General features: G+C 40.6%; 2 non-coding genes across 2 annotated transcripts; one reads left to right on the top strand and one right to left on the bottom strand.

Moving 5' to 3' along the window:
- Window positions 1-7,434: 7,434 nt before the first annotated feature.
- On the bottom strand, window positions 7,435-7,541 carry LOC120256572. Its single transcript, XR_005535357.1, has one exon. It is a non-coding gene; the product is annotated as a small nucleolar RNA R71 (small nucleolar RNA).
- A 10,560-nt stretch (window positions 7,542-18,101) lies between these two features.
- On the top strand, window positions 18,102-18,208 carry LOC120256565. Its single transcript, XR_005535351.1, has one exon. It is a non-coding gene; the product is annotated as a small nucleolar RNA R71 (small nucleolar RNA).
- The last annotated feature ends 8,104 nt before the right edge of the window (window positions 18,209-26,312 follow it).

The raw sequence follows: 26,312 nt of genomic DNA, 5'->3' as shown, positions 1-26,312 counted from the left end.
ATTTCTCTTTGAATTAGTGATGAATGCCTTGAGATAATGTGACCTTCTACCTTGCAGGGTGGAGATGGGGCGTCAAACACACCTTTCTTCCCCAAAATCTTTAGGAATCATCGGTGGCAACACTGATGTCATGGACTTTAAGACTTATGATTGGAGACTTGGGGAAGTTCATGAAACCATCTTACTCTACTTTTAATTGCCTACATTTTTGTATGTTGTTGATTTAGGTACATTGGGGACAATGTACAACTTTAAATAGGAGGGTTGACTTTTATGATTTTTGTCAACTTTGAAAATTTTTTTAAATTAATGCATGATAGTGAACCAATGATGGTATTAATGATTCTAGTAGGTGTATGATAGTGCAGAACTATGGTAGAAGCTAAGCTACTCATAACCCTGTACTATTAAGATTTTTTTGTCATTCTTAGTTGCTAATTCATTTGAGTGGTTTCATGCCTTGATTTGTTAGACATTTCATTTAATAGACTCTCAAGGACTTTATTCTTTGTTTTTTTCTCAACACGGTCAATAAGGGAATATTGTAAATTTGATAAAAAAAAGAAGGACAATGCTCATATGCCCTATCACTTAAGTAGCTTGGGATTCTTTTCCTAACCAAAGTGTGCCTCCAGTCAAAAGCTATAAAGGCATGAGCGCGGATATGTGAACATGCAAAGCTCCAGGTAACGTGGATTTGCAGTTCATGTTAGGCCAAAAAAAAAAGGTGTTAAATAAAATAAAGTATTTTGACTGGTGGTTTGGAGTCAACTAGGGAGCTCTCTACCATTTCAAGGACTAACTTCACTAGGTGGTGTGATTTACATCAAGATGTTATCCTTAGGGTTTTGCTTACCTGACTTGACTACAGGGTTTCGAAATAGACGGGTTGGACACACACACACACACATCATCATCATCTTATTGCCGTTGAATGCATGAGATTTCTTTAGTAGTTGTTGCTTAGTGTCTTGAGTTTTTCCGTTGCTATTATATACATATTTCCAAGCAGGAGGTAATGTATTTAACCACTTATCAATCTCTCTTGTTCTTCATGTTTGTTTGTTTGGGAACAAGAAAACACTCGAGTAAGGGGGTATTTGATAAGTGTCTAAATACATCACTTTTATTATATATATTTTATGCACTTTTATGCATATTTCTATAACTCAAATGCCCTTTACGCTTTTTATTTGTTATAGGAGAATGAAATAAGTGAAAAATAAAATATCATAAAATAAAATAAATAATTAAGAAAAAATATATTTAAAAGAGAGTGTGAGAAAGAGAGAGAGAGAGAAAGATAGGGAGAATATATATATATATATATATACATCTAAAGACATATTGATTTAAAATAAATTTAAAAGAAAGGGATTTGGAATTCAAAATTTAAAAAATAAATTTAAATTGAAATTTTTGAAAAAATTACCATGTACCAACACTTATCTGTAGTGACAGTCAAAATCCTTAGCTATAGATTGTTTTTACCATCAATACTTTAAAATTGTTTGAATAGGTAAGATAATTACTGACAGATTTCATTTTATTAGTATAACTATTATTGTATTACAAATTTAATCTAAAGTGACCATCAAATTCAGTAGAACAATACATTAAAACTGTCAGAATAGATAAGATATTTACTGACGGATTTTATTCTGCTAGTATAGCTATTATTGTATTCTTAAATTTATCTACAGTAAAGGTCAAATTTCGTTGATATAGACTACTTTTACCATTAGTACTTCAAAACTATCACGAAAGATAACATATTTATTGACGGATTTCGTTCCGTTAGCATAGCTATTGTTGTATTCTGAATTTTATCTATAGCGACAGTCTAATTCCTTAGCTATAAACTGGTTTTACAATCAATACATTAACACAGTCAGAATAGATCATATATATATTAACGGATTTTGTTCCGTTAGTACAGGTTAAATCCCTAGCTCTAGAATAAATTTGACATTTACTAACGGTTATGTTTTTGTTGGTATAAATATTATGATATATTAATAATATAATTAGTGTTATATACAAAATGATTATAACTTTTATTATAATATGAATATCTGTAAATGATTTTTTCAGTATGAAATAATATTATATCACCAAAATTTATTAAAATTTGTTTTTTTTTTAATTTTTAGATAAATATTTGGTATTTATATTTTACTAGAAAAATATAATCCCTTTCAAATTTCACTGCAACGCTAATATTTTTTTGATTCAGGGTCTTATCTTTTATATTTAAAAGACCAAATAAATGCAATATATACTTATTTTTAGTTCATTGTCTTAAATGAAAAAAATACAAATATATATTATATATCTACAAGGACCAAACACTCATTCCATTCTCGAGAACTCCTCGTCTCCCTTCTCTCCGTTGCCTTAGGCTATCCACTAGTGATCCCTCCTCTTGCCATCAATTGCTTCATCGCCCCCATCTCTACCTCCAATCCATCCATCAGCTTCTCTGTCTGCGGCTCCACTGTGCCATGTCCATTTCCTAGTCGATGCCTTTCATTGCTCATCGCAGTTCCAAGCGCAAGCTCCAAGACTATAAGTCTCAGGAATTTGTGAAGCCTCACTGCATTTCTCACTTCAATCTCTCCATGCTTCACCCTATCTCCACTTCACCCTCCTCCCGGTGCTCCAATTCTTCATTCGGTTGGATCTAAAACCCTAGTTTTTCATGCCTAGTGATAAGTGTACATTATTCATGGTTTTCATAATTATTTGTAGACTCATTTGATATGCATTAGAACCATAATATGCAATTCAATGCTAAAAATCATGTGTGTTGTGTTAACAAGCTTAGGGCAATGCTTAAAGATGAGAGAGACCTAAAAGAAGAAATTTAGACCGAAAATGATGAAGTTGGAACTCTCTTGGTACCATTAGAACGAGGACAAGACAAACTAGGTGGTTTACGGGCAGCTTATGGTCAGCCTTACGACCATTAGTTAGAAGACAATGCGGGCACACTTATGTCCATAAGGAGGATTCAAAGTCAATTAAGAGGATCTTTGATATGTGCTTGTGTATAAGTAATACGAAGCATACTTTTCTTACATTAAACATCACTTTTATCAAATTTTATAGCGTAATCGTGTGTATTTGTGTGTCTTTTGTGCATTTAGGAATGTGGATACAAATTTGGAAGAAAAGAAACAAAAGTAGATAGTGGACGCAATTCTTGATGGAATTCTTGTATCGAACAAGGGCTAAGGCACAAGTTCTGATCATAGACATGTGGGTGTGTGCCAATCTCCAAAATGCTTAACTAAATATACAAATTGAAGGGACATAAATGTAGTCACACTCATATGTTCCAACTTGTGTAATATTTCGAAAAGCTTCATCAATATGGTTTAATTGAAAAGGTGACACGATCTACCGCATAGATGTGTCCCCAATCATGCGGCCTCAATAAAGAAAATAAATTCAGGAGTATTTTGGAAAAGTACTATAGCGGTTTACTGGAGCAAATCACTTTTGAAAAATAACTATAGTAGTTATTGTTAACAGTGAGCAGGAAAAGGCAACCTGGAAATCCACACAGCCCTATTTTAGCCCTATAAATACCATTTTGAGAGTTTTATTTGGGGATCATCTTCTTATCTTTGACTTATCCTTTAAGATGAGCATGGCTAGGGTTCGGAGAGGCTTTTGCTAGGGTTTAGGAGCAGTCCTACGGCATTCGACATTGATCCCCTTTGGAGGAGAGCTATCGAGGGAGCTTTTATCAACATCAATTTGGCGAGGTGTGCCCTAGGCTCAACAATTGAATCCTTGGAGAAGACGAGGCAGCTTCTTAAGACCATTGACATGGACAACAAGGGGGTTCTCTCTATAGATTGCTTGCATTTATCTTTGATTTTATCTTTGACTTTGCATTGCTCCATGGAGAGCTAAACCCTTAGTTTGTTCTTGGACTTGTAAACCCTAAAAAGATTTTGTTTCATTGATTTTTATTATGTTTCCTTTAACTGATGTTTTAATTGAGTTTCAATAATGTGTGCTTGTTGATTTGAATTTCCCTTAGAATGACACTAGGGTTAAGAATTTATCTAGATAATCCTTTGAAGGGGTGACAACTTCACTAAGATTAGACTTAGCGAGATGGAAGAGGGTTGAGAGGGTGAGTCGAGAGGTAGCAGAGCACCCTCTTTCCCTTTCAATGTGATTTGGCCTACCTCCATGTTCCAAGAGTTTTTTGTTGTCATAATAGAGTGAAGTGCTTGGCACACCCTTGCGTGTGACCCGCAAGTGCATGGTTTTGTTGAAGTAATAAATCCCAGGTGAGTGGGTTATCATATCCATAGGGAATAGTGAATAGAAACATAACAAAAGCTACCTAACTAAGTGAAGACGAAAAACTAATGGTGTGGATAAAATCAATGTGAATGACGCTAAAGAAAATAAAAAAGCGAGAATGATAAAATGAGAGGAAAGATAGTCGATAGAAAGTAGGGCACTCGGACATTGCTCCCCTAGCGTTATTGCTTCAAGTGCAAAACCAACTATTATATCTCCTAATTGATGCTTAATGAGTCATGAAAATCCTAAAATACATGGTCCCAAACCTAAGGTCTATCAGGACTAACTGTGCACTATATCCCAGAGGAGAAATCGCTCAGTCTCAATACCTCACACTGTGCAAAGTTGCAAGAAGTTCTAGGGATTCCAAGTGATAAATCCTATTCTTATATGTAGATCTAACCCTTTGGTTCAGGTGAAAGACCGCTAGTCACGCTTAAGCCCCAGATACTAAGGATTACTTCAACTATTTACACTGTTGCTCTCGTAACTAAACCCCAGCGGAGTTCTTCTCTTTGCACTTCACTCTATTGTAACGGCTAAGAACTCTAGGAAATTGAGGTAGGATAAATCACACCGGAAGAGAAAGGGGACACTTGATAAGTGCTTGTGTGATAAGAATATGAAGTGTTCTTTCCTTATGATGAGCATTACTTTTCTCGGGTTTTTAATGCTAATATATGTGCATTTATGTTACTTTCATGCATATAGGGTTGTGAAGCTGAATGTTAGAGAAAGAAGCCAATGTAGATCATGAATGCACTATTTGGAGAAAATCTTGAGAAGGTTCAAACGCAAAGACATAAGTCGGGTTTAAGATGACAGAATGTGTGCCAATCTCCTTGTATTCAAGTCAGCACAACGATTTGGAGGAGCACAAGGGTAGTCACATTAAAGCATTCCGGATTGTGCATGTATAGCAAGATCTCCACTAATGTGTCCATTTATTAAAGAAGCAAAGTGATCTACGGCATAAACATGTTTCCGTTCACGTTACCTCGATGAAAACATGGATTCGGGAGTGTTTCGCACGGTACTGCAGTAGGGTACTGTAGCAAGTACTATTTATAACCAACCCAAGAAAGAGTAAATTAGAGAATTCACATAGGCATGTGGAAATTCCACATGCCGTGCGAAAAATCCACAAGGGCGCCCACATGGGCGTGTGGATTCCCGATTCTAGCCCTATTTAAGGCTGATTTCAGCCTCGATTTCAGGATTCTTTTCTCCATCTTTTCCCAAACTTAAGAGAGGGCTACGGCTAGGGTTTTGAGAGGTATTGGCTAGGAATTGGGAGAGGTTCTATGGCTCTAACATCATGCTCTGTTTGGAATAGCAATAATTGGAGAGCTTTCGTCAGCACCGATCTGGCGAGGTGTATCTTAGGCCGGACAAAGAGACCCTTGGATGAGTAGAGGACTCTCCACAAGACCATCGCCATGACTATCGAGGGGGTTTTCTATGGATTCTTTTCTTTTATATTTGATATCATTGACTGTAATTAGCTCCATGGAGAGCTAAACTCCCTAGTGGATACTTGGATATTTGTGAACCCTAGGATTTATTCGTTTTGTTGAACCTTTTCATTATGCTTTCAATTAGTTGATGTTTTATTTGAGTTCCAATCTTGTATGTTTGATTATGTGAATACTCCCTTAGAGTGACACTATGGTTGAGAGTTCTTGTTGGTAACTCTTGTGAGTGAGTGACACACTACGAGAGGGTTGTGAGGGTGACTCGAGAGGTAGTGGAGCGTCTCTTTTCCCCTCCGGTGTGATTTATTCTACCTCCATTTCCTCAAGCTCTTTGTGGTCATAGTAGAGTGAATGGGCTAAGGGATAACCTTCCGCTTGGGCTTAGTTACAAGGGCAACAGAGTGAAGCGTTGAAGTGATTTTAGCACCTAGGGCTTAATTGTAGCTAGGGACCTTCCAACTAGACCAAAGGGTTAGGTCTACATCTAGGAAGAGGATTTATCACTTGGAATCCCTAGAATTCATTGTGATTCTATATGAGTGCGAGGTTGAGAGGTTATTCAATTTCTCCTCCGGGACATGTATAGAGTTCGGCATGGTTGACCTTAGATTTGGGGCCATGTATTTAAGGATCTGCATGACTCATTAATGCATTAGTTAAAAAGCATAATAGAGGGGTTTTGCACTTGAAATGATTGTCCTAGGCGGAACAATATCTGGGTACCCCATTTATATCGATTGCCTTACCTTCTCCTTTACTTCTGCTCTCTTTCTTGTTCTTTTACTTTTGTGTGATTTTACATCTTGTCACACATATCACTATTCATCTTTTACTTAGTTAAGAAACAATTTAAGTGTTTTTATTCCCCATTCCCTGTGGATACGATACCCCACTCATCTGGGATTTTATTACTTCAACAAACCAGTGCACTTGCGGGAGATACGCAAGGGGCGTTATCAATTTTTTGGCGCCATTGCCGTGGAGTAGGCATTTAGAAATACTTTGCATATTGTTTTCTTAGCTATTCATTCATTCAATCTAGTTTATTTCTTCTTATTCTATCATCGTTCTGATTTCATTTTCTTTCTTATTGGTGCAGCTACATGTTATGACCCAAGGGAACCCCTTAATATTGATTGAAGGAGATCCCGAGCTTGAACGTACACTTAGAAGGAAAAAGGAAAAAACCTATGGAAGAACCGTCTAATCTAGCTGATTTAGAAGTAGAAGAATTTGAAAACATGGTAAAACAGAATGAACAATAGCGGACATTATCCGATTATGCCAGACCTTCAGTATTGAGGACACAATTGAGTATTGTGTGTCCCCCGATTATAGCTCAGAACTTTGAGCTAAAGCCGGCATTCATCCACATGTTGCAGCAATCCACATAATTCAATGGTTTGGCCGATGAGGATCCAAACAGTCATATAGAGAACTTTTTCGAGGTGTGTGATATGCTTAAGATAAACGGAGTGACGGATGATACCATCAAGTTGAGAGCCTTCCCATTTTCCTTAATGGGGAGAGTGAAGCAGTGGCTACACTCATTACATAGAGCATCGATTACCATATGGGATGAGATGGTAGAAGCTTTTCTAGCCCATTATTTCCCTCTAGAAAATCGGGAAAGCTTAAGAATGAGATCTCATCCTTTGTAAAGTCAGGATTGGAGTCTCTATTTGATACGTGGAAAAGGTTCAAGGAGCTCCTGAGAAAGTGCTCGCAACACGGATTCCCGGAGTGGATGATTGTTCAGACCTTTTACAACGTGTTGAATCCGAGTATAAGGCAACTCTTGGATGCACTAGCAGGAGGTACCTTAGGTAGCAAGACCCCCGGTGAGGCCCGTCAACTAATTGAAGAAATGCGGTTAAATAGCTACCAATGGAATGCTAGGGAGAAGAAAAAGGTAGCCGGACTCCATGAGATAGATGCAGTAACATCATTGGTGGCTCAAGTGAATAATTGAGTAAGAAGTTAGATCTTGTAACTTCGAATAGAGTGGTGGCTGTGACTACTTGCACCGGGTGTGGTGGAGGACATGCCTCCTTTGATTACCCGATCTCTATTGGTGATGCATCTTCGGTTGAGAATGTCAATTTTGTGGGTAATGTAATGAGGAACCAAGGGAATCCATATAGCAACACATACAATCCGGGTTGGAAGAATCATCCCAATTTTTCATGGAGGAACCAAGGTACACAAAAGGCCATGTGGCTACCGGATTTCCAACAACAACAAGCCCCAAACATGGAAAACTGAGTTTCAGGTTAGGACACCTGAATGACTGATTTGGACAAGGCCTTGACTAGGTTTGTGCAATCGTCAGATACAAGGTTTCAATCAGTCGAGGATACACTTCGCAACCACACCGCCTCTTTGCACAATCTTGAAAATCAAGTAGGGCAGATTTCCAAGTCTCTATTGGAAAGGCCACAAGGAAGCTTGTCGAGTAATACCGAGACCAATCCTAGAAAGCATGTGAAGGCGATCATTTTGAGAAGTGGTCATGAGGTTGAAGGTAGGCTTCCAAGTGAGAGGCCCAATGAACACGCAGCCGAGGTTATAGAGGTTGAGGAGGGAGCAAGCAAAGAGAAGGAGGTGGCACCCCCACCTTTCAAGCCAAGAATCCCTTATCCCTCTAGATTGAAGAATGACCAAGAGGATGAACAGTACAAGATATTCTTGAGTTTGTTCAAGAAACTCTACATCAATATTCTTTTTGTTGAAGCATTGGCCCAAATACCTAAGTATGCAAAATTCTTGAAGGACTTGTTGACTAACAAGAGGAAGTGGACATGTAATATTGGCAATTTGGCTAAAGAAATGGCATTGGCAGACTCAGGGGCCAATATCAACGTCATGCCATACACTTCTTTCAGAAGCTGGGCTTGGGCGAGCCTAGACCCAATCGGATGACTTTGCAATTGGCGGATCGAACGGTGAGACATCCGAGGGGTATCATCGAAGATGTGCTTGTCAAGGTGGACAAGTACATTTTTCATGTTGATTTTGTGGTGTTAAACATCGATGAGGATGCGGATGTACCTTTGATACATGGAAGACCGTTCTTATGGATTTCCAAGGCATTGATTGCCATGGACGGCGGGAAGCTAACATTGAGAGTTGGAGATGACATGCTCACATACCGCCTTGCTGAAGCCATGCGGCATTCTCTTGATTTCGATGATACTTTATATTTTCTATATACTACTAATGAGATTGTTGATGAATACATGCAAGAAATGTTCAATCCAGACTCCTACGAGGGTTTATTCGACCAAGAGGTGGAAAATGAAGAAGTTATGGTGGTTGGTTCGACTAAAGAAGTACCATCTACTTCGGGGATCATGAAGAAGGTGCTCCAGAAGATGAAGAGGGCTAGGAGACGCCACCGGAAATGCTCCAAGGCTGTTGGAGATGCGTGTGAACCGAACAAATTGGATGAACCTTTGATAGGTGGTCCCAACCTCGATAATTCACCCTCTACCTTCAAGAGACTTTGTTCATCATGCTTTCAAGCTATGGGTAAGAGGGCAACCTTCATCTATGAACCCCCGTGAGGTAAGACAAGGTACGTCAAGCTTAGTGATGTAAAACAAGCGCTTCTTGCGAGGCAACCCAAGTGTTTACTATTTCTAGTTAGTAGTTTAGTGTTTGCACGAATAAAGTGTTGAGTGTTGGTGTCTTGATTTTTAGATGCTTTTGCTGTGTTTTATTGTGGGTTTTTAATGTCATCATGTGTTTTCATGTGGATTTGGTGAAGTTTTGGTCACTTGAACTACTTTCTCATGTTTTTCTTTGGTATAGTTTGCATAGTATGGCAGGCTCTGTGTGTGTAAACATGTCCAAGAATTTTCTGCAGTGCCTGTAGAGTATTTAAGGCCTCCGGAGAAAATGCACAGGGTGTGGAATTTCCGCACGCCAGTGGATTTGTACTGCGAGCTCATCCAGAGAAGTCACAGGGGCATGGACGTGCCCCTTTGAGCGACCTCGTAACTTTCGCACGCCCGTGGGTAATTTCTGCACGGGAGTGCATTATCCCTGCAGATACTTGGCAACTTATCCGGAGAGCACACAGGGGCGTGGACTCACCCCTATTGGAGAATCTATGACAAACACAAGGGCATGGGTTTTTTCCACATGCCCGTGTGGATCTCTGCAGAAAAGCTCTCTCCATCCCTAGAAGGCACAGGGGTGTGTGCATGCCCCTGTGAGTTGGGCATGTGAATGTCAACGCCCGTGCGGAATTTCCGCATGGGTGTGCAGAACACTTAGAGATTTTTTCTCGTTTGGACAGAGAAGCCACAAGGGCGTGTGGCTGCCCCTCTGGGTCGGCTACACGGGCATTCGTATTTTCTGCACGCCCGTGTAGATGTGTTCAGAGAGATTGAGTATTATCCCGAGAGTGCACAGGGGTGTGCGTCTGCCCTTTGGCTCTCCCCTGTGGAGGCTCACTAGCGTGGGTAATTTTCGCACGCCCGTGCGGATGTACAGAATGCCAACAGGAGCGAGTTCCTTTTAAAGGATCACTGTTCCTCTTCATCCTAACATTCTCTATTCATCTGAGAGCACTCTCACATCGTTTCCCGACCTCGCATTGCTGATTTGGAAGGATTTTTACTTGGTTTTCGACCGACTCAAGGATTTTAATCTTAACTCGTCGGTAAGCCCTATCTTTTGTTTTCTTCGCCAATTCATGATTTTAATCAATGAAACTAGTTAATAATGCTTCATTTCTACAATTAGAATGATTATGCATGTTTAGAACGAAGTTAGAAACAATTTAACGGTGTATTTTTGTATTTTTGAGGAACGGCCATGCGTTTTTCACGTCCCGTTGATCCCCACGGGTATGCAGAAATTCCACACGGCCGTATGGATTTTTGCGGCATTACTTAATTTACTGGGTTGATCAATTTTCTTTCAAATTTTGCAGATTATGGCACCTCAGTCAAAGAATCAAGCCGACAAACGGCTGCGTGAGTCATCCCCTGAGTCCGAGATCATGAGATTCACTATCCCCGAGTGTCATGTTTGTTTTGAGCGTCTGTTGAGACTTCAGTTCAGACAGACTCAATTCTTGGACACGAGCATATTGAGAGATTTACACCAGGAAGATGAGTTGGCAGATGAGGTCGAGGATCTCATTTTTGTGGGTGGATGGAGGCAGTTATTGTCATGTAGGGAGCGAGCCATTTGTGAGCTTACACTTGAGGTCTTACTATCATTTGAGTTTGATAGATCTAATGCGAGATTCGACAGCCTCGACGCCATTCAGTTTAGAGCATTTGGACATTACAATAGCATGAGCATCACTCAGTTTTTAGTTCATCTTGGCTTGTATGAGGAGGCATTTAAAGTTTATCACACAATCAAGCATTCAAAGTTAGAACTCACAATAAACATCAATTAATACCTAAGTACCAACTAGGGGTTTAGCTCTCCATGGAGATAAGTACAATCAAAGAAATAGAATATAAAAGCAATGAATCCATAGAAACCCCCTCGATAGTCATGTCGATGGTCTTGTGGAAAGTCCTCTACTCGTCGTCCAAAGATCCCCTTGTCCGGTATAGGATATGCTTCGATGAAAGCTGCCCTACCAACCTTCTTCCAAAGAGATGACGATGTCAGAGCCGTAGAACCTCTCCAAAACCCTAGACAATACCTCTCAAAACCCTAGCCAAAACCCTCTCTCAAGTTTGGGAAAAGATAGAGAAAAAATACTGAAATCGGGGCTGAATCGGCTTTAAATAGGGCTTGAATCGGGGATCCACAGGCCCCTATGGACGCCCCTATGGATTTTTCACACGGGCATGTGGAATTTCCACACGCCTGTGTAGATTCTCTGTTCTGCAGTTTTCTCGGCCGGCTGTGAACAGTGTTGCTACAGTGTTCTGTTGCAGTATCCGGCCTGAAATACTTCCTGAATCCATACTTTCATCGAGGTAACGCAAAAGGGCACACGTTCACGTCGTGGATCGCTTTGCTTCATCAATGATGGAAAAGTTGGTGGAGATCTTGTTCTATATGCATAAGTTAGAATGCTTGAGTATGACTGCACTTGTGCCCCTCCAAATGGTTGTGCTAACTCAAATACGAGGAGGTTGGCACACACTCTAGCATCTCACACCCGATCTATGTCTTCGCGTTTGAACCTTAGCAAGATTTCCTCCAAAATAGGTGCATTATGATCCACATTGGCTTCTTTCCTTCACAATCGGCCTCACAACCCTGCCTGCATAAAAGTAACATAAAAGCACACAAATTAGTGTAAAAACCCGAGAAAGGTAATGCTTAACATAAGGAAAGAATGCTTCGCATTCATATCGCATAAGCACTTATCATGCACACATCTCTTTTATGTTAATTTTGATTAATATACATGCTCACATAGCCAATGGCGGTTCACCTTAGTTGCAATAATTGTATTCTTGAGTTTAGGAGAATTTTTAACATTGATTGTCTTCATGCTCTAGTTTTTGCTTGAATTTGTAGGAATTTTGGCCCGATTGACACTTGTTGCATTTCTCACTCTTTAAACTCTTTTGGAAACTCATGTTCGATGTTAAAGGGACAAGTTATTGTTGTTTCTTTTGTTATTTGTGGAAAAAAATTGGTGAAATGAAAAGAAAGAACAAAATAGTTTTATTGTTTATTTGTGCTTGTTGGGTGGAAAGAGCTACCACCTATGAAGTATGAAGCTACTCTCATAATAGTTATGCCCTAATGAGAGAAAGAGCTATCTCATAGGATGAGTGAAAGCTACCACTCTGGTAGAAAGAGCTACCACCTCGAAAATGTGAAAGCCACCTTAGCGGCTACTTTGGAAAGGGCTACCTTAGAGGATGTGTGAAGCTACTACCATCCTTGAAATTTTATTACTTTTTGTAGATAAATAAGTCCCTTGTACTTAGAACTTTGAGGAGTATACTTTGGATTGTTTTGAGTAAGTTCACACACTTACACGATTTTGGGTTTGTTGTCCTTTTTGATTCAAGTTTTTAGCTAAAGCATTGATTTTTTTCGTATTTAGTGTTAAAATTTCCATTACTTGTATAATGCTCTCTTTGTATGCTTTGGTGAACCTAAGGCCAAGCACTTGCAATATGTCTGTCATCTATGCACATAATGTTTTAATTTTTGCTTGAGGACAAGCAAAAGCTTAAGTGTGGGGGACTTTGATAAGTGCTTGTGTGATAAGAATGCGAAGTGTTCTTTATATATGATGAGCATACTTTTATTTGGTTTTAACGCTAATATGTGTGTATGTGTGTATTTGTGTTACATTTATGTAGATAGGGTTGTGAAGCCGAATATTAGAGAAAGAAGCCAACGTGGATCGTAAATGCACCAATAAGAGGAAATCTTCAGAAAGTTCAAAAGTGAAGACATAAGTCGGGTTTGAAATGCGGGAATGTGTGCCAACTTCCTCGTATTCAAGTTAGCACAACGATTTGGAGCGGCACAAGGGCAGTCACATTCAAGCATTCCGGCTTGTGCATGTATAACAAGATCTCCACCAACATGTCCGTTATTGAAGAAGTGAAGCTATCTATAACGTAATCGTGTGCCCGTTTACGTTATCTCAATGAAAGCGTGGATTCGGGAGTGTTTCAGGATGGCACTGCAGTAGGGCACTGTAGCAAACACTGTAGAAGATACTGTTCATAGCCGGCTGAAGAAGTATAAAAGCAGAGAATCCACACGGGCGTGCGTTAATTCCACACGGGCACCCACACGGGCGTGTGGGTTCCCGATTTCAGCCCTTTAAAAGGCGATTTAACCCCTGATTTCAGCATTCTTTTCTCCATCTTTTCCCCAACTTGAGAGAGGACGGTGGCTAGGGTTTTGAGAGGTATTAGCTAGGGATTTGGAGAGGTGCTACGGCTCTAACATCGCGCTCCGTTTGGAAGAAGGTTAGTGGGAGAGCTTTCGTCGACACCGATCCTTCGAGGAGTATCCTAGGCTGGACAAAGGGACCCTTGGACGAGTAGAGGATTCTCCACAAGACCATCGCCATGACTATCGAGGGTGTTTTTCTATGGATTCTTTGCTTTTGCATTTGATTTCATTGATTGTAATTAGCTCTATGGAGAGCTAAATCCACTAGTGGGTACTTGGGTATTTGTGAACCCTAGGAAGTATTTATTTCATTGAACCTCTTTATTATGCTTACAATTAATTGATGTTTTATTTGAGTTCCAATCTTAAATGCTTGATTGTATGAATGCTCCCTTAGAGTGACACTAGGGTTGAGAGTTCTTGTTTGTAACCCTTGTGAGTGAGTGACACACCTCAAGAGTTAGACAAAGCTAGATTAGAGAGGGTTGAGAGGGTTAGTTGAGAGGTAGCAGATCGTCCCTTTTCCCCTCCGGTGTGATTTATTCTACCTCTATTTCCTCAAGTTCTTTGCAGGCATAGTAGAGTGAATGGGCTAAAGATGATTTTTCGCTCTGGCTTAGTTGCGGGTGCAACTAAGTGAAGCGTTGAAGTGATTTTAGCACCTAGGGCTTAACTGTGGCTAGGGACCTTCCACCTGGACCAAAGGGTTAGTTCTACATCTATGAAGAGGATTTATCATTTGGAATCCCTAGAACTCATTGCCATTCTATACGAGTGCGAGGCTGAGAGGTTTTTCAATTTCTCCTCCGGGACATGTATAGAGTTAGGCATGGTTGATCTTAGATTTGGGACCATGTATTTAAGGATCTCCACGACTCATTATTACATCAATTAGAAAGTATAATAGAGGGTCCTTGCAATTGAAATGATTGTCCTAGGTGGAACAATACCTGGGTACCCTATATATATTGATTGCCTTACCTTCTCCTTTACTTGTGCTTTTTTTCTTGTTCTTTTACTTTTGTGTTATTTTACATCTTGTCACACATATCACTATTCATCTTTCACTTAGTTAAGAAACAATTTAAGTGTTTTTATTCCTTACTCCCCTATGGATATGATACCCCACTCATCTGGGATTTTATTACTTCGACAAACCCGTGCACTTGCGGGACATACGCAAGGGGCGTTGCTAGGCTCAGTCACCTCTTTTGCTGTGGTGGTGATGATGCTGATGCTGGTGGATCAATCGGTGCCTGAACTGGTGATGGTGGTGCTGTGGATACTTGAGCGTTCCTCGGTCGCATGATGAATGGTGAGGACACATCTCTCTTAAGTACCTGCTATAGAATATCGAGACGTGCCATCACCTCAGTGTGATTCACGCCTGTAGCGCATGAACCTCAGCCAAATCACTCTAGAGCACCCTACAACACTCTCGATCATCTCAACTCGATCATGGGCTTGAGTCTGAGAGAATATTCGAACCGGTGGGGGCTTCTGCACTGTAGGGTGTGTCTCGACTGTGCCCGACTAATGCAGTGGCTCAAAGTGCTTGGTGGTACCCCTCTCACGTATCTCATTAGACCTCGGTCGACTCCGATGAGTGGCATGTTCAGCACATACACCCCATCTCTATATCTCCGGGTCATACCCTTTGGTCGTATGGTCTCCAGGCTACGGGTATGATCGTCTTCTCAGCCCCTCTGATGGCGTCCCATAGATCCATCCCGATGATAAGTCTGGTAATGTACGGGCTTGAGAATCGGTACGCGCTGCACCATTGAGTACAGATACAATAATTCCTGTCGGCTTAAAACTCCAGTGCTATCACCACGGCCATTCACCGTCCTACTCATAATGGCACGTGGCCTTGGACACCCCCGGCTCGTACTGACCCTGACCACATAGCACTCTGTAAACTCTCTGCGGGGTCAACGTGCCAGGATAATCAGTCGGTAACTGAGCGTACTCCTCCGTATCTGTGAATGCCTCCTCATACAAGCCAAGTCATACCGAAAACTGAGTGACACTCAAGGTATGGTGGTGTCCAAATACTCTAAACTGAATGGTATCCAAACTGTCAAAGCTTGTGTAAGATCTGTCAAATTCGAATGATGATAATCTCATGGTCATTCACAGGGGTAGCCGTACTCCCCTGTGCCTTCTCTGGATGAGCTCGCGGTGCAACTCTACGGGCGTGCGGAAATTCCACACGCCCGTGTGTTTTCTCTGGATGACTTAGAAAAATCTGCAGGCTCTGCAAAAAATTTCTGAACATGTTTACACACTCAGAGCCTGCCCTATTATGCAAATTTTACTAGTGAAAACACAAGATTAAAATTCAAAGTTCACAAGGAAATCTCAGCACAAGCATCTAAGAAATTAAAACATCAACACTTAACAAATTATTCATGCAAACAAACTAAACTAAAAGCAAAGAAAACAGTAAACACTTGGGTTGCCTCCTAAGAAGCGCTTGTTTAACATCACTAAGCTTGACGTACCTTGTCTTACCTCACGGGGGTTCATGAATGAAAGCTGCCCTCTTACCCATGACTTGAAAGCATGGTGTGCAAAGTCTCTTGAGAGTAGAGGATGTATTATCGGGTTTCGGACCACCTAACAATGATATGTCCAACTTCTTCGGTTCACGTATGTCTCCAACAGCCTTGGAGTGTTTCTGGTGGCTTCTCCTAGCCCTCTTCATTTTCCGGAGCACCTTCTTCAAGATCCCCGGGGTAGATGGTACTTCTTCCGTCGATCCAAGCATCATTACATCTTCATGTCCCTCCTCTTGGTCAAACAAACCTTCATATGCATCCGGATTGAACATCTCCTGTATGTATTCATCAACAATCTCATCAGTAGTGTCTATAAAATATAAATTATCATCGAAATCGAGAGAATGCCGCATGGCCTCAGCAAGGCGGTATGTGAGCTTGTCATCTCCAACTCTCAAGGTGAGCTCTCCGTCGTCCATGTCAATCAATGCTTTGGAAGTTCGCAAGAACGGTCTCCCAAGTATCAAAGGTACATCCGCATCCTCATCGACATCTACCACTACAAAGTCAACCGAAAAAATGTACTTGTCCACCTTGATAAGCACGTCTTCAATGATGCCTCTCAGATGTCGCATTGTTCGGTCTGCTAGTTATAAAGTCATCCGAGTAGGCCTAGGCTCGCCCAAGCCTAGCTTTCGAAAGGTGTATGGCATGACGTTGATACTTGCACCTGAGTCCGCCAATGTCATTTCCTCCCGAAGTTTGCCAATATTACACGGAATGATGAAGCTGCCCGGGTCTTTCTTCTTGTTCGGCATATTTTTTTTGCAATACAGCCGAGCAGGAAGCATCTAGAATCACTGAAGCACTTTCCTCCAACTTCCTCTTGTTAGTCAACAAGTCTTTCAAGAACTTCGCATACTTAGGCATTTGGGCCAATGCCTCAACAAAAGGAATATTGATATGGAGTTGCTTGAACAAACTCAGGAAGTTCTTGTACTGTTCATCCCCTTGGTCATTTTTTAATCTAGAGGGATAAGGGATTCTTGGCTTGAAAGGTGGGAATGCCACCTCTTTATCTTTGCTTGTCACCTCTTCCACCTCTATAACCTCGGGTGCATGTTCTTTTGGCATCTCACTCGAAAGCCTACCTTTAACCTCACGACCACTTCTCAAAGTGATCGCCTTCACATGCTCTCTAGGGTTGGTCTCTGTATTGCTTGGTAAGCTTCCATGTGGCCTTTCGGAGAGAGACTTCGCAATTTGCCCCACTTGATTTTCAAGATTATGAAAAGAGGTGGTGTGGTTGCGAAGTGTAGACTCAACTGATTCAAACCTTGTATTTGCAGATTGTATGAATCTAGTCAAGTGCTTCTCTAGGTCACTCATTCGGGTTTCCAAACCTGAAACTCTGTTTTCCACTTGAAGGGCTTGTTGTTGTTGTTGGAAACCAGGTGGCCCCATGGCCTTTTGTGGACCCTGGTTACTCCATGAAAAATTAGGATGATTCTTCCAACCCAGATTGTAGGTATTGCTATATGGGTTTCCTTGAGGTCTCATGCCATTACCTACAAAATCAACATTTTCCACTGAAGAAACATCACCAATAGAGATAGGACAATCGGAGGGAGCATGTTCTCCACCACACCCGGTGCAATTAGTCACGGACGCCACTCTGTTTGAAGTTAGAAGATCTAACTTCTTACTCAAATTTTCCACTTGGGCTGCTAATGAAGTTACCGCATCTATTTCATGAAGACCTGCCACCTTTTTCTTCTCCCTAGCATTCCATTGGTAACTGTTTAACTCCATTTCTTCAATCAACTTACGGGCCTCATCGAGGGTCTTGCTACCTAAGGTACTTCCTGATGCCGCATCCAAGAGTTGCCTTGTACTCGGGTTCAAACCATTGTAAAAGGTTTGAATAATCATCCACTCCGGGAGTCCGTGTTGTGGCCCCTTCCTCAGGAGCTCCTTGAACCTTTCCCATATCTCAAATAGAGACTCCAATTCCAACTGAACAAAGGATGAGATCTCGTTCCTAAGCTTTGCTGATTTTCCGGGAGGGAAATAACGGGTTAGAAAAGTTTCGACCATCTCCTCCCACGTGGTAATTGACGCTCAAGGTAACAAGTGTAGCCACTGCTTCGCTCTCCCTTTTAGGGAAAATGGGAAGGCTCTAAATTTGATGGCATCATCCGTCACCCCATTTACCTTCAGCATATCACACACCTCAAGAAAGCTCTGTATGTGACTATTTGGATCCTCATTGGCCAAACCGTTAAACTGTGCGGATTGCTGCAACATGTGGATGAATGCCGGCTTCAGCTCAAAGTTCTGAGCTGTAATTGGGAGATGCACAATACTCGATTGTGTTCAGAACACTGAAGGTCTGGCATAATCGGACAATGTTCACTGTTGCTCATTCTGTTCTGCCATTTTTTCAGATTCTTCTACTTCCAAATCAGCTTGATTGCACTATTCTTGCACAGGCTCTTTCCTTTTTCTTCTAAGTGTATGTTCAAGCTCAGGATCCCCTTCAATCAATATTGACGGATTCCCTAGGGTCATAACCTGTAGCTGCAACCAAAAAGAAAGAAAAAGAAATCAGAACGATGATAGAAGAAGAAGATATGAAATAAAAAATGTGGTGAAATAGCTAAGAAAACAAAGTGCAAAGTATATCTAAACACCTAATCCCTGGCAACGGCGCCAAAAACTTGATAAGGTCCATTTGCGTATATCCTGCAAGTGCACGGGTTTGTGGAAGTAATAATCCCGGGTGAGCGGGTATCGAATCCACAGGAAGTAGGGAATAAAAATACTTAATTCGATTTTTAGCTATGTAAAAGATCAATGATAATGAGTGTGACAATGATTCAATTCTCAACAGTAAAAACAACAAGTAAGAGAGCAAAAGTAAAGAAGAGGGTAAGGCAATCGATAAAGATGGGGTACCCGGATAATGCTCCGCCTAGGATAATTGTTTCAAGTGCAAGAACCCTCTATTATGCTTCCTAATCAATGTAGTGGTGAGTCGTGGAAATCCTTAATTACATAGTCCCAAATCTAAGGTCAACCATGCCTAACTCCATACATGTCCTAGAGAAGAAATCGAACAATCTCAACACCTCGCACTCGCATAGAGTTACAATGAGCTCTAGGGATTCCAAGTGTTAAATCTCTTCCTTATAATAGACCAAACCCTTTGGTCAAGGTGGAAGGTCCCTAACCACAATTGAGCCCTAGATACTAAGATCACCTCAACACTTCACTCCATTGCACGCGCAACTAAGCCCCAGCGGAAGTTCATCCCTTAGACCATTCACTTTATTATGACCGCAAAGAACTCGAGGAACGGAGGTAGAATCTATCACGCCGGAGGAGAAAGGGGACGCTCCTGTACCTCTCGACTCACCCTCTCAACCCTCTCCAACCTAGCTTTGTCTAACGCTCGTGGTGTGTCACTCACTCACAAGGTTACCAACAAGAACTCTCAACCCTAGTGTCACTCTAGAGGAAATGTTCATACAACCAAGCGTTCAAGGTTGGAACTCACAATAAACATCAATTTATTGAAAGCATAATAAAGAAGTTCAAAGAAACAAATACATCTTAGGGTTCACAATACCCGAGTACCCACTAGAGGTTTAGCTCTCCATGGAGCTAAGTACAATCAAAGAAATAGAATATAAAAGCAATAAATCCATAAAGAAACCCCTCGATAGTCATGTCGATGGTCTTGTGGAAAGTCCTCTACTTATCGTCCAAGGATAATAAAATCGGGGCTGATACGGCATTAAATAGGGCTGGAATCGGGTGACTAGACAGGCATCGATGCTTCACGTGCCCGTGGGGAATTTCCACACGGGCGTGGATAATTTCCACACGCCTGTGTGGATCATCTGAACTCCTGTTTTCTCGGCCGACTGTGAACAGTGCTGCTACATTACTCTGCTTCAGGATCCGGCATGAATAGCTTCCCGAATACATACTTTCATCGAAGTAACGCAAACGGGCACACGTTCACATCGTGGATCACTTGTATCTTCAATGATAGGGACGTTGGTGAAGCTCTTCTTCTATGTGCATAAGTAGGAATGCTCGAGTGTGACTGCCTTTGTACCCCTCCAAAGGTTGGCACACACTCTAGCATCTCACATCGACCTATGTTTTCTCGTTTGAACCTTAGCAAGATTTTCTCCAAAATCGGTGCATTGTAATCCACATTGGCTTCTTTCCTTCATACTTGGCCTCACAATCCTACCTGTACGAAAGTAACATAAAAACACACATATTAGTGTAAAATCCTGAGAAAAGTAATGCTCAACATAAGGAATGAACGCTTCGCATTCATATCGCACAAGCACTTATCAGGTCCCTAGTCATAATTAAGCCCTGGATGCTAAAATCACTTCAATGTTTCACTCTGTTGCTTTTGCAACTAAGCCCCAGCGGAAGGTCATCCCTTAGCCCGTTCACTCTACTATGACCACAAAGAACTCAAGGAAATGGAGGTAGGATAAATCACATCGAAGGGGAAAGGGGACGCTCCACTACCTCTCGACTCACCCTCTCAACCTTCTCCAATCTAGCTTTGTCTAACTCTCGTGGTGTATCACTCACTCACAAGGGTTACCAAGGTGAACTCTCAACCCTAGTGCCACTCTAAGGGAGCATTCAATCAATCAAACATTCAAGATTGGAACTCAATTAAAACATCAATTCATGGAAAGCATAATAAAAGGTTTAATGAAACAATATATCCTAGGGTTCACAAATCCAAGTACCTACTTGGGGGTTTAGCTCTCTATGGAGCTAGTTACAATCAATAATAAAATCGAATGTAAAAATAAGTAATACATTGAAAAACACCCTCAGTAGTCATGTCGATGGTCTTGTGGAGTGACCTCGTCTCCTCCAAAGGTCCCCTTATCCGGCCTAGGGCACACCTCGCTGGATTTGTGCCGATGAAAGCTCCCCCAATAACCTTCTTCCAAGTGGAGCGCGATGTCAAAGCTATAGAACCTCTCCAAAACCCTTGCCAATACCTCTGAAAAGCCTACCCGCAGCCGTCTTGAAAGTTGGGGAAAAGATGGAGAAAAGAATGCTTAAATCGGGCTGAAAATCAGCTTTTAAAGGGCTGGAATTGGGCATCCACACGCCCCTGTGGATTTTTCACATGGGCGTGGGTAATTGATAAGTCCTTGTGTGATATGAATGCAAAGCATTCTTTCATTATGTTGAGCATTACTTTTCTCGGGTTTTTACACTAATATGTGTGTTTTTATGTTACTTTCGTGCTAGTAGGGTTGTGAGGCCGAGTATGAAGGAAAGAAACCAATGTGGATCATAATGCACCAATTTTGGAGGAAATCTTTCTAAAGTTCAAACGCGAAAACATTGGTTGGGTGTGAGATGCTAGAGTGTGTGCCAACCTCCTCGTATTTGAGTTAACACAACCATTTGGAGGGGCGCAAGGGCAGTCACACTCAAGCATTCCGACTTATGCACATAGAACAAGATCTCCATCAACTTGTCCGTCATTAAAGAAGCAAAGCGATCCACGACGTGAATGTGTGGCCGTTTGCGTCACCTCGATGAAAGTATGGACTCGGGAAGTATTTTAGGCCAGGTACTGTAGCAGCACTGTTCAGAGACTGCTGAAAATCACAATTCCAGAGAATCCACATGGGCGTGTGGAAATTATCCACCCCCGTGTGGAAATTCTACATGGGCGTGTGAAAAATCCATAGGATCGTGTGGATGCCCAATTCTAGCCATATTAAAAGCCGATTTCGGCCCTGATTTCAACATTCTTTTCTCCATCTTATCCCCAACTTGAGAGAGGGTTTCGACTAGGGTTTCGAGAGGTATTGGCTAGGGTTTTGGAGAGGTTCTACGGCTCTGACATTGTCATTCCTTTGGAAGAAGGTCGGTAGGGGAGCTTCCATCGAGGCGTATCCTATACCGGATAAGGGAATCCTTGGACGACGAGTAGAGGATTTTCCACAAGACCATCGACATGACTATCGAGGGGATTTCTCTATGGATTCATTGGTTTTACATTCTATTTCTTTGATTGTACTTAGCTCCATGGAGAGCTAAACTCCTAGTGGGTACTTGGGTATTTGTGAACCCTAGGATGTATTTATTTCATTAAATCTCTTTATTATGCTTTCAATTAATTGATGTTTGTTGTGAGTTCCAACCTTGAATGCTTGATTGTATGAACATTTCCCCTAGAGTGACACTAGGGTTGAGAGTTCTTGTTGGTAACCTTGTGAGTGAGTGACACACCACGAGCGTTAGACAAATCTAGGTTGGAGAGGGTTGAGAGGGTGAGTCAAGAGGTACAGGAGCGTCCCCTTTCCCCTCCGACGTGATAGATTCTACCTCCATTACTCGAGTTCTTTGCGGCCATAATAGAGTGAATGGTCTAAGGGATGACCCTCCTCTTGGCTTAGTTGCGCGTGCAACAGAGTAAAGCGTTGAGGTGATCTTAGTATCTAAGGCTTAATAGTGGTTAGGGACCTTCCGCCTGGACCAAAGGGTTAGGTTTATAATTAGGAAGAGATTTATCACTTGGAATCCCTAGAGCTCATTGCAACTTTATTCGAGTGCGAGGTTGAGAGGTTATCTAATCTCTCCTCCGGGACATGTATAGAGTTAGGAATAGTTGACCTTAGATTTGGGACTATGTATTTAAGGATTTCCACGACTCACCATTGCATTGATTAGGAAGCATAATAGAGGGTTCTTGCACTTGAAACAATTGTCCTAGGCAGATCATTATCCGAGTACCCCATCTTTATCAATTGCCTTACCTCCTCTTTTACTCGTGCTCTCTTACTTGTTGTTTTTACTTTTGAGAATTGAATCATTGTCACACTTATCACTACTGATCTTTCACATAGCTAAGAAGCGGATTAAGTGTTTTTATTCCCTACTCTCTGTGGATTCGATACCCGCTCATCCGGGATTATTACTTCGACAAACCCATGCACTTGCGGGATATACGCAAGGGGACCTTGTCAGTAATTTCAAAATTCGTGTGTGGATTCTCTGAAATTCAATTTCTCAGGCGGCTGTGATTAGTACATGTTACTGTATATTGCTATATTATTTGCTATAGTTCCCTACTATAGTATCGGCCCGAAATACTCCCGAATCCATGCTTTCATCGAGGTAATGTAAACAGGCACACGTTTACATTATAGATCATTTTGCTTTTTCAATAAATGGCCTCATTGGTGAAGCTCTTGCTATTAGTGCACAATTCGGGATACTTGAATGTGACTGCCCCTGCAAATCATTGTTCTAGCTTGAATACAAGGAGGTTGGCACACATTCTTCTATCTTGAACTCGACTTATGTCTTCGCATTTGATCCTTCTCAAGATTTCCTCCAAATAGTGCGTTCACTATCTACATTGGCTTTTTTCTTTAACATTCGGCTTCACAACCCTATATGCATGAAAGTAACACAAATGCACAAGTATTAGTGCTAAAACCTAATAAAAGTAATGCTCAATATAAGGAAAGAATACTTCGCATTCTTATCACACAAGCACTAATCAGTGTTGAGACTAGTTGATTTCTCCACCGGGGCATAATATAGAATTAGTCACGGTTGACCTTAAGTTTGGGACCGTGTATTTAAAGATGTCCATGACTCATTAAGCATTAGTTAGGAAGCATAATAGTTGGTTTTGCACTTGAGGCAATAATCCCAGGAGGAACAATATCATAGTGCCCCACTTTTATCGATTGTCTTTCCTCTCATTCTATTGTGCCTCTCTTTCTTATTTTCTTTAGTTTGTTTGCATCAATCTTTATCCACACCAAAATTATTTTATATCCACTTAGTAAAGTAGAAATCTTAGTTTTTCTATTCCTTATTCCCTGTGGATACGATAACGCACTCACCAATGATTTATTAGTTTGATAAACCCATGCACTTGTGGGTCACATGGAAGGGGTGTGTCAACCCTTATCTTGGGATCTTCTTGAAATTAATGCATTCTTAGGGATATTTATTAGAAAGAAATTCCAATCAACATTAATATGGGATTAGGGTTCAATCACCAAGAAATAAGGGTTGATTTAATCTAGAGATCCTTCAGTCTAAATCACCTTTGCTATCTTTTGTTATTCATCCATGTATCATGATAACCACTCAAGGGGATCCACATCCATAGCCTTTGCATTTTAATGTAGCTCTTGCAATCTTTTGATTTGTTTTTTAATTTGTATAGTTGTATTGTATTTATTTTATTTCATCTAGTAGAGAAAACTCTATTATTTATGATGTTAGGCTAGATTGTAGGCGATGAAGGAGTAATAGTAGATCCTTATCCCCGAGGAATACGATCCTCGTGTCTTTATATGAAGGTATTACTTGGCGATCCCGTACACTTGTAGGGAGTACATCATCTACACTAAAGTTAGAAAATGAATTGCATAGTTGGTTAGAGGAATAACAAATCACAAGAATTGATTATGGGATTGTTCAATGACATATGCTTTGCTTTATTGTCTCCAATTTTTATTCCTAATTATTGACTTCCATTTTTCTATACTATAACATGATTTTTTTGATAAATTGTAGGTAATTGCGAATAAGATCAAGCGCTGCAAATAGACTTGTTTCCTGGGTATGCAGAGTTATATTCCATACTTTTTACATTCTGTTGTTTATTGTTAAAGATTTTACAGTTTTAGTTTATGCTTGCCAGATAATTTCTTACCTTCTGCTTATTTCATACAAAGGTCTTTCTTTTCTATGGAGATTGTACCTTCATCTTTTTTTTTTAATTTTATCCGCCTTTAAAATCTAGCTTGGAGTTTGGCAATCCTAAAAGACCTATGTGCAACAACCTTCTCTCAATTTATCAACTTTAATTTAACTATATATAATACCTAAACATGTAATTATACATAATTAAGCATTAATCAAATAAAGATGTTTAATGACACGTGCTATCATATATATATACATAAATGTAGAATCTAGGGTTAGGTCAGTGTTTCCTTTAATTAATGGTTAATGCCTTAAATATACATATATATATATATATATAATGGACAGGAGTAGTTAAGTCTGCAAAGGCGTAATGGGTGATATATATAAGTTGAGAGATTTGGGCCCTCTAATCATTGATTAACTACATTTGTCTTTTAACTTTGAGCTTCATTTGTACCAATCACTAATTAATTAATTATTAGTTATATTTGTGTTCTTCTTCATAATCATGTAGATATTGATTATGAAGGATTAACTATTAGATAACTGGTGGTCACTTGACAATATCATTATTCATGTATTTTCTTGTATGTATTTTATACACTTATTGTAACAATTTTACTCTAGCTCATGGAGGTTTTTTGGGATAGAAAGTTTTGCCTAACTCAGGCGGCCTCCATACGGGGCCGCATGAAGGCCGTATGGACATTGGTATGTTGGGGAACTTGGGGGTATTTAAGGCTTTTTCTAGGACATATGAGGGGAACTTCTTCTTGGCCTTTTGGGTTGCCGCCACCTTACATCCTTGAGGACTTCCGGCCATCTTTCAGTGATGATCCTTGGGGGAAACGAGCACACATCATCACCAAGAGGGACAAGAGCAAAGGAGGAGGAGTTGGAGTGAAAATCTAAGCCACCATAGCATACCTTTCCAAGTTTCATCCCATCAAGGAGATTGAGATCGTAAAGGGAGTTTTCTTCCTTTATTATTATATTTCTTTTCCTTATATGTTGTGTAAGTATCTTTCATCATGAGGGATTAACTTATTGTAGTGTTTGGATTTGGATGAAACCTACGGTTTATCTTGTGTAAAAACCTTGGATGTTGTTATTATTTAATTTAATTGTTGTTTAAGATTCAATCTATTGTGATTTGCTTGCATGTCTTGAGCTACAAATGGAAAAATCCGTAATTCATTCTTGAATTATATTTGTGGATGTCAGAATGTGCTTGTACTAGGTTATACATAGATTGAAAGGGGATACTTATGCCGACATGCCGAGAGATCGGATGTTGGTAGCCCTCCATTGCTAGATTTAAGTCAAAGGATAGTAGATTTACTCTTATTAAAGATTTCTTTGAGCTCCTTGCAGTCGTAGATGGGTTTATCCATACTAGATTCCGATT

The sequence above is a fragment of the Dioscorea cayenensis genome, unplaced genomic scaffold (assembly GCF_009730915.1).
Source record: "Dioscorea cayenensis subsp. rotundata cultivar TDr96_F1 unplaced genomic scaffold, TDr96_F1_v2_PseudoChromosome.rev07_lg8_w22 25.fasta BLBR01001509.1, whole genome shotgun sequence".
In the NCBI taxonomy this organism is placed as follows: Eukaryota; Viridiplantae; Streptophyta; class Magnoliopsida; order Dioscoreales; family Dioscoreaceae; genus Dioscorea; species Dioscorea cayenensis.
The sequence above is the reverse complement of the archived record's forward strand: the minus strand, read 5'-3'. Positions and strand labels throughout refer to the sequence as shown.